Source organism: Bubalus bubalis, chromosome 8, assembly GCF_019923935.1.
Source record: "Bubalus bubalis isolate 160015118507 breed Murrah chromosome 8, NDDB_SH_1, whole genome shotgun sequence".
Lineage (NCBI taxonomy): Eukaryota > Metazoa > Chordata > Mammalia > Artiodactyla > Bovidae > Bubalus > Bubalus bubalis.
In genome coordinates this window covers 58773274-58781990 of record NC_059164.1, presented here as the reverse complement: position 1 = coordinate 58781990, position 8717 = coordinate 58773274, and the positions used below count along the sequence as shown (strand labels likewise).

Genomic DNA, 8717 nt, shown 5'->3' with positions numbered 1-8717 from the left:
TCAGAGCTGTCTGAGGTGCTGTCTCTCCAGCTGCAGTCTTCATTTTGCCCCAAATAAAACTTAACTCACAGTTTTCACATTGTGCATTTTTTTCTAAGTCAACAGGCAAAATTATTAGTAGATCATTATTCACGTATTTTGCTTCATTTAATTTCCCCCCCTTTGGAGTTGGAAGAGTATGTCTATTTTTTAAAAGGGGATATTTATAAGAATGCCTTCATTCATTTAAAGTTCCAGGTTCAGAGAAAGATAAAAGAGGTTTCCAGAAGTAATACAAAAATCTCTTCTGGTTAAGAATTTTCAGTGCTACCACCGAATTGCCAGGCAACATCTTTACTTTTACACCGTATTAATATAGTTTATTGACTTTTAGTATTATTATTCTTGGAAACTTCTTTTTATTGTTCACAGGGTGCCTGAGGGAGACCATGTTATTTATAGCTGTGTGGTTATATACAGATTGAGAAACACTATCGGTGTCACTAAGTATCCCAAAAATGGGGCATTGCAGGGTGGAAGAGGCAGTTTTGCTTCTGGCAATCCACTTATCATCCTGTATGCCTTGGTGAGAAATGGATAGTCGGGCTACCTGCTTGAGTGGTTCAGGTGAAAAATTTACATATTTCTGCTCTTCTACAATCTGGTTATTTGCCTTCTTGAAAACAGAGTGCCTAAAAACAATGGCATGCTTAAATTCACAATAAGAGCAATTCACAAAGACAGGGAATGAGTTTCTCTATGTCTTTAACTCTGGATTAATTTACCTAATCCCTTTCAACATTCCATTTTCTGAGTCAAACAGCAAATAAGCTCTTTGACTAAAACACCAGAACTGACGAGAGTTCTTTCTTTGCCAGGCACTGCGTTGTGCTAAGTGCTTCAGTCATGTCTGACTCTGAGACCCAAATGACTTCAGCCTGTCAGGCTCCTCTGTCCCTGGGATTCTCCAGGCAAGAATACTGGAGGGGTTGCCGAGCCCTCTGCCAGGGGATCTTCCCGACCCAGGGATCGAACCCGAGTCTCTAATGTCTAACCTGCATTGGCAGGCGAGTTCTTTACCACTAGCACCACCTGGGAAGCTCTGTGTTAGGTTATGGAAAAAGAGAATGAATAGGATAGATGATATTCCCAAGAAGTTCAGATTGAAGCTGCTCACATCAGTTTTGGGCTTTCCACAGCAGTACCTTCCCTTGATCCACTGAAGAATTTCTTGCTGTGAGATAGGTCACTGGGTGAAGAAATCGATTCACCAGGTTATTTCTGTTATCAGGGGTTTAAAAATATTATATTTGAACAATAAAGTGTTACTGTGTTTCTGAGTTCAGAGAATAGAAGTAACAAGATCAGTTTTTTTTTTTCTTCCTTTTTTAAGTATCAGGAGGGAAAAAAGGAGAAACAGAGCACGTAATGAAGTGTCTGTGATTTCTGATTTTCTTTTCACCTAGGGAAAACATAATTACAGGGGTTTCATGCTGATTATATTTATGTGCTATGCTTTCTTTCAAGGTGAGTGAGATGCTGGCAGTTATATATAGATGATAAGAAATTCTGAGAGTATTGAATGAGAGGATTTCTTTCCTTAGTGAATGGGCAATCTTCCTTGCTTGAAAGAATGCTCTCAAATATAAGCCGCTGAAATGGCTTTAGATGCAAACTTGGTTATAGCTTCTGTAGAAAAGCCAACTTTAAGAAACACTGAACAATCTAGAAGATATTTGATGATTTAAAAAGGGATTTTCTATTCTAGCCGAGTGGCAGGAAGTCAAGTTAGACCAAGTAGTAACTAATACATGATTTTAACAGGTAGCGTTAGTGAAAGAATTAGATTTGTATCCTGAGTATTTAAATATTTTTGAAAAATTATTAGCATATTCAGTGGTTTTTGGTATATATATGTTTTTGTTTTCTTGAATTGTTTCATCAAAAGCCAACTAAGAAACAGAACCATGAATATTGAAACATGCCATATGTTAAGTTTCTTTAGTAGTGTTCCACTCTTTGCGACCCTATGTATGGACTGTAGCATGCCGGGCTCCTCTAGGCCTATATTAATTCCATCTCTGGGATGTTTGGTTATTAGAACAAAGAAGTATAGAAGAGACTACTGATTTAACTAGCTAAATGATGGAAGGAAATGGCTTTAAGCAGATTGGTTGTAAATTGAAAGAAATTTATGCCAAACACGGTATCTTCAGCTGACACACTTCATGCAGGCATGCAAATCATGACCTTCCCAGACTGCAATTTCTCTGCTTGTTCTCACTTGATTTTCTTGGAGAAGACATTTTTTCACACAGATTTTGCCTCTGCTCAGAATTCACTTCCAATCTTCCCTCAAAGTCTCTGTCCTCTTGGGAGACTTCAGAGACGCACCTCCTGACTCTGATCATCTCTTTCCTTTAACTTTTCTGCTACTAACATATTCCATGTACCATAACCCATGACCTTTTGCTGTCTCTGGAATTGCACAGAAAATGCACCCAAAGGACAGGACAAAAGTACTCTCTTCTTTTGCAATCTGACAGCTCTTCTCATAGGGCAAAGGTAATTAAGAAAGGGCCTAACCAGAGCCCAGGATGCCTGCTTCTCCTCCGCATTCTGACCCCAGTCAGCCATGAAACTTCCCTTAGTCATGCATCTCTCTAGTCCATGCTCAGTTACTAAGTCCTGTTTGACACTTCCGGACCGAATGGACTGAAGCCTGCCAGGCACCTCTGTCCATGGGATTCTCCAGGGAAGAATACTGGAGTGGATTGCCATTTCCTCCTCTAGGGGATCTTCCCCACCCAGGGATGCAACCCGGTCTCCTGCACTGTAGGCAGGCTCTTTACCACTGAGCAACCAGGGAAGCCGTCTCTAGTTCATAAGGAATGTTATAAAATAAGCTTAAACATTAAACATATGAAGGGTTTATTTTATTAAGAGCTAAAATAGATTTGAAACAGGCAGCGCCGACCAAGAAGTAGTTAGGCGCGAGCAGTCCCGAGACAGGAGTTGGTACAGGACACGCAGAGAACTTGCAGAAGCAACGAGGCGTTTGCGTGGCTGAAATTTACGGGCTCGTTTGCTCCTTGTGATTGGTTGTTTCTTACCGCTTAGATTTCGTAACTTTGGCGCGTTTAGAGGCTTAAATTATGGTTTGTGTTTGCGGCTCTTGCTTTAGAGCCACCTCAGACTAAAAGCGTCCTTGTTTAATTCATTGAATGGTGGCTATCAGCTCCTCACCTGCAAACAGAACTCATGTGACAGTGAGGTAAATGAGACGCGCTTTGTAAACTGCAAAGTGCTCTGTGAGCCTGAGGACCCTGCATCCTGTTCAGTCTCCCTGGTCTGTAGCGACCACTTCCTGGGCATCTAACCCGTCCCACTACTCGGGACCTTGCTCTGGGAAACCTGGCACCTACTCAAACGTCCTGCTGGTGCCCCCTGAAATTCTTAACCACTTTGTCTTTTCACATGTGTTATAAATCAAGGCCAAGGGAAAACAGCACAGGAGGAGACACTTGGAAATTGGCATAACGTGTATCTCTTCTTTGCTACTCTATTTGCGGATGACGCAGAATTCCAAGATATTTGGGAGTTAAGCATTCCTCAAAGCTACTAGGAGGTAAGATGTTAAGACTATGACTGAGTCAGAGGTGATGGGGGTGGAGGAGCACATACTGACCGCCCCTTGGAGACCACACTTCCCTGTTGAACCAAGACTTATCTTTAACACAGAAAGAAAGCCATGGATGGCATTCTAAAAACAGAAACAGCCAAGGAGTTCTATTATGCCCTTGTTTTTACTTGTGTTACTTCCTTGCGTTAGCCGACCACTTACACGCAAAGTAATGACCTGAAAAGGAAAAAAAGGACTTCCGGTTCCTTCTCCTATTTTATTTATGTCTTACACATTAGTTAGCCAAAGTATAGAGTATCAGTAGAATGTATGCATATCAAGAAGTGAAATAAAGATGGTAGTGATGGTTGTACAATATAAATGTACCTAATACCACTGAACTATCCTCTTAAAAACGGTTAAGGTAGTAAATTTTATGTTATGCTTATTTTATGACAATTAGAAATTAATTCTGGGTGAGAGGGGAGAGGGTGGGAGGGACATCCAAGAGGTGGGGGATACATGTATACATATAGCTGATTCACTTTGTTGTACAGCAGAAACTAATCCAACGTTGCAAAGCAATTATATATTAATTTAAAAAGATGAATGTCACAACAGGAAAAAACAGGAAAAAAATTAATTTTAAAAATAAGTAAAATAAAACCAGTTGAATTTTGTGGAATGTTTTTGCTGTTCTGGTGAGGATGAAATACATATACATGTACAAACCAAGGCATATGAATTACATAATTTTGTGATGAAGCAACTGAGTTAAATTCTGTCATATTTTCATTTAAAATGACATTGCATAATATAAAGTGAATGATACAATTTCTTCCATTTAAAGTTTTAATTTAAAAAGTTAGAATTATGATAAATAGCAAATATTAAACAGTATGACATTGAGAGAAAGACTGCAAAAAGAAAGGAAACAATTGTATTTTTGTACTTTTAAAGGCATTGTTTTATCTGTTTTTTTAAATGAGGGAACCCACATTTTCATTTTGTATCAGACCCTGCAAATTATGTATCTCTTTCTTTTCATCTATACTGTATCTACAGTGGTGAGGAATGTATTTGGAAAATGTAAAGAATGCCTATTACCCTACATACATAGCTTTGTGAGCAAAAAGTGCCCAGTGGGACGCTCAGAATAGAAACATGCACTTAAAAAAAATGTACTGGAGTATAGTTGATTTATAATGTTGTGTTAGTTTCAGATATATAGCAAAGTGTTTAATTAGTACAGGTGGCTCAGAGGGTAAAGCGTCTGCCTGCAATGCAGGAGACCTGGGTTTGATCCCTGAGTCAGGAAGATCCCCTGGAGAAGGAAATGGCAACCCACTCCAGTACTCTTGCCTGGAAAATCCCATGGACAGAGAAGCCTGGTAGACTACAGTCCATGGGATCGCAAAGAGTCAGACATGACTGAGCGACTTCACTTTCATACATGTATCCACTCTTATTTTTTTTTTTAACTTAAGATTCTTTTTCCATAGAAGCCGTTACAGAGTATTGAGTAGAGTTCCCTGTGTTATGCAGGTTTTTATTAGTTATCTATTTTTATATATAATACAGTAGAGTGTATATTGCAATCCCAGTCTCCCAGTTTAGCCCTCCTTTCCCCCATCCCTTGGTAACTGAGACGTAGACTTTTAACTTGGGCCTTGTAGCCATGTCATGTTGTTAACAAGCTTATTACGTGTGTTCTCTTGTTTTGCTTTTGTCTTCAACTCCTTTCTTGATCTATGTGTTATTTGAGAGACATATTCAGTGTCACAGCCTGGCATTAATCAGTGACAACATTTAACAATGAAAAGCTATTGAAGCAGAAAGGATTTTAATTATTCATAACTATCTTTTCACTTTCACTAATTGCTTTGTGGGTTTTCCATACATCTTCTTTAATTTAAAAGAATTCTCAAAAATGACAAAAGAAAGAAACACTGGTATATTTTCACATACCTTTACAGGTCCTTTTTACCAATTCCATAGTAAAAAAAAAAAAAAAAAAGGAATGTTTCCTATGATTCTGAAGTCCACTAAGTACTAACATAGGCACTGGAAGTTGGTTTGCCTTCCTTTTCATCTTATGTCTGTCAGTCCTTTTTATAATTTTTCTTGTATATTTTCCCTGTGCTAATTATTTTCTTATTATTGGTTACTGACAGGAAGAATGCAAGCATGCTTGATAAGTTTCTTTCCTCACTGTAGTTTACTGATTGCATTTTATCTCCTCCTCTCCCCCCTTTCTGTACCTCTGTCAACGCTGACTCAAGTGCTGGGCATCTTCAAAGCACGCTTGAGGCCTGTGTCACAGCTTCAGGGAGCCAGGAAGGCATTACACCTTAGAAGCTTGCTTTTCTTTTAAAAGTGAAAGGCTCATTAAAATTCATCCTGCTCCCCATTTGATAGGTCATTCTAAACTTAAGCTGTCATTTTTGTTTTTAAGGGATATACATATGCTGCCTTTCATATTAAGAAAGATCCCATTGTACTTCTGTGGATAGAGCCTGTACTTTGAATTGTATTTCCAGGTGGCACAATTGATCCATCTGCATCCCCTGCCAGGATCTACTCTGGGACCAACAGCCTACCATGAGAGGTACCTGTACTGGGATGATTGGTACAGTGCAGTCTGTAGCTGAGAAACAGATTATCTACAAGCCAGGTTTATGAGAACCTGTTTTCTGTTTCACTGCAATTATCTTGGATATCACCAGACTTCATGGGCCCTTTCCTGTGCTCTGGTTAGCTCTACTGTGTAGCATTTGAACACTGACACTTACTTTTTCCTCTTTTGGTTTCTAGGTCACCCTTCTCTCTTTTTTTATGCTCTCTCCTTATAGTCATATGTCTTTTTCCAGCGACTCCTCTCCTCTACCAGTTCCTCTTAAGTGCCAATGTTCTTCAACACTTCATTCTCAGCCCTGTTCTCATTCTATTCTAAAATAATCTCACTTGGTGATCTCATTCAAACCAGGGCTTCAATGGCTGTGTGTACCCTGTTGACCTCTCTCCTGCCTAGACCTTTCTTGAGTTGTTTTCTATATTTATTATATCAGTTGTCAGTAACAGATAATGTAACAAACAACTGAAAAAACATAGAGCATGTTTGTCCCACAGACTGAATAATAAGTCCAGAGATAGTCAATCCATGGCTTTTGCAGAAGACCTTTTAGTCATTACTGATCGTTTGGATCATTACTGATCCAATTCCACCTGCCTTTTTACTGCAACATTGTTAGCATATTGGCTTTGGTCCTAATGCTTGTTGCTTCCTAGTCATACAGTGGCTGCTACATTTCCTGGCTTCACATCCAGAGGAAACAGGAGGAAGGAATAAACAGCTGGGCCTGGCTTTTTTTTTTTTTTTTTTAAATAGAAAGCAAAATATTCACTAGAAATCCCACCAGACATATGTTCATATGTAACTCTGACTAAGTGTCACTTGGCTCACCATAATTTTAAGGTGGATTGTAAAGTTGGTTATTAAATTTTCCTGTGGTAATGGATAAAGGGAAGGGAGGATTTAGTTATGAATATATTGAGGTACCCAGTCCAGCTATGGATAAATCCATAGTTGGAGGTAGCCAATCCAGTGTTGGCCCATCTATTTTCAAACTTGACATCTCTAGCAGGATATTCCACAGATACCTTAAACTCAGCCTACAGATTTTTTTGGAGGTGGGTAAAACTTAGCAGAAGGGAATGGCAACTGGTGACTTTCCTGTTTTTATGATTTTTAGCTTGGTGATGAAGATCATGTTTTGATATAAGGCAGCTGAAATGTCTATGGAAAACCTACTGGCTTTGTGACCAGAGACATCAGAGGACAGAAGACAGGGCAGTTACAGCTGAAGGAAAGTGAGGATTCATCCCAGAAAGGAGAGAACCAGAGAATGGAAGCCCCAGGTATGTGTAAACTCATACTTATAAAATTATAATAGATAATTGTAAGTAATATTGTGTTCATTGGTTGATATAAAATGTTCCCAGAAGGGTTCAGAGAAATTCAAGGGAGCCTGAGAGTGATTATAAGAAAAAGTTGAATGATTTATATGATCTGAAGAGAAACCAGAGTATGAGGGTAATTATAAGAGAGTCGGGTAGACTTTCCTAGAAATTGTACCACTTTAACTGGATCCTGAAGGACCCACTTTGTTCTTCCAGGGAAGGATGACAAAGATGCATGATCAATGAGCCACCAGAATCAATAAAATTCTTTTTTAAATCTTAGGGAAAAGAATATGGATAATCCTATAGATACTCCTGGAGAGAAAATTTGAGTCCCAGGTGATTTGGGGAAGTTCTTTAGAACTAAAACATATATGAAGCCTGTACCTAGACTTCTAGATGGAGAATGAAAGAAGTGTCTAATTAACTCTCTCTTCCTTAATTAGTGACAAGGTAAGTGCAGATAACATCAACAGGTTGCAGTAATCTGGACCAATGTCAAGATAAGGCCAAAGGAGAGAGAGAAATTCAAAATAGTTTATTTGTCAAAACACTTGGGTACCTACAATAATGTGTACACTCTGCCCAATGTCTAGCTGACTTAGACCATATCTGTAAGGATAGAGTCAATGATGCTAAAGATGAGAAGCAATTGAAATTTGAAATGTCACCTACTTCAGTGAGACAGTGGTAAAGTTTGTTTCTAACCAAGTTAATTGCCTATATTTTCTGCTAAAACAACAAAAGCCACATTCTTCAGAACAATATAATGAAATCTAGAGACTCCATAATATATATTTTGTGATGTTCAGGATAAAGTCTATTTTTACTTAAACTATGAAGAAACAGGAAGTTGTGACCATTTTCAGGAGGAAAAACAATCAGCTGAAGTGAACCCTTGGATAATCCATATTTTTATTTTTCAGAAAAGATCTTTAAAGTAGCTTTTGTAAGTATGTTCAATTAACTAATGAGGGGAAAGAAATAGTCTCAGAAGATGAATGGAACATACTAAAAGATCAAAAAGCATATGAAAAAATGTTCACATCTTTAGTCATTAGAGAAATAGTGAATAAAAGTTTAACTTGATACCACTATAATCCTGTAGGAAAATTGGTAATAACATTCATTGGAGATGCTATAGAACAACTGGAAT

General features: G+C 38.4%; 1 long non-coding RNA gene across 1 annotated transcript; it reads left to right on the top strand.

Moving 5' to 3' along the window:
* Window positions 1-3502: 3502 nt before the first annotated feature.
* Window positions 3503-7487, top strand: LOC123334889. The gene is made up of 3 exons (XR_006553081.2): window positions 3503-3607; window positions 6142-6209; window positions 7354-7487. It is a non-coding gene; the product is annotated as an uncharacterized LOC123334889 (long non-coding RNA).
* The last annotated feature ends 1230 nt before the right edge of the window (window positions 7488-8717 follow it).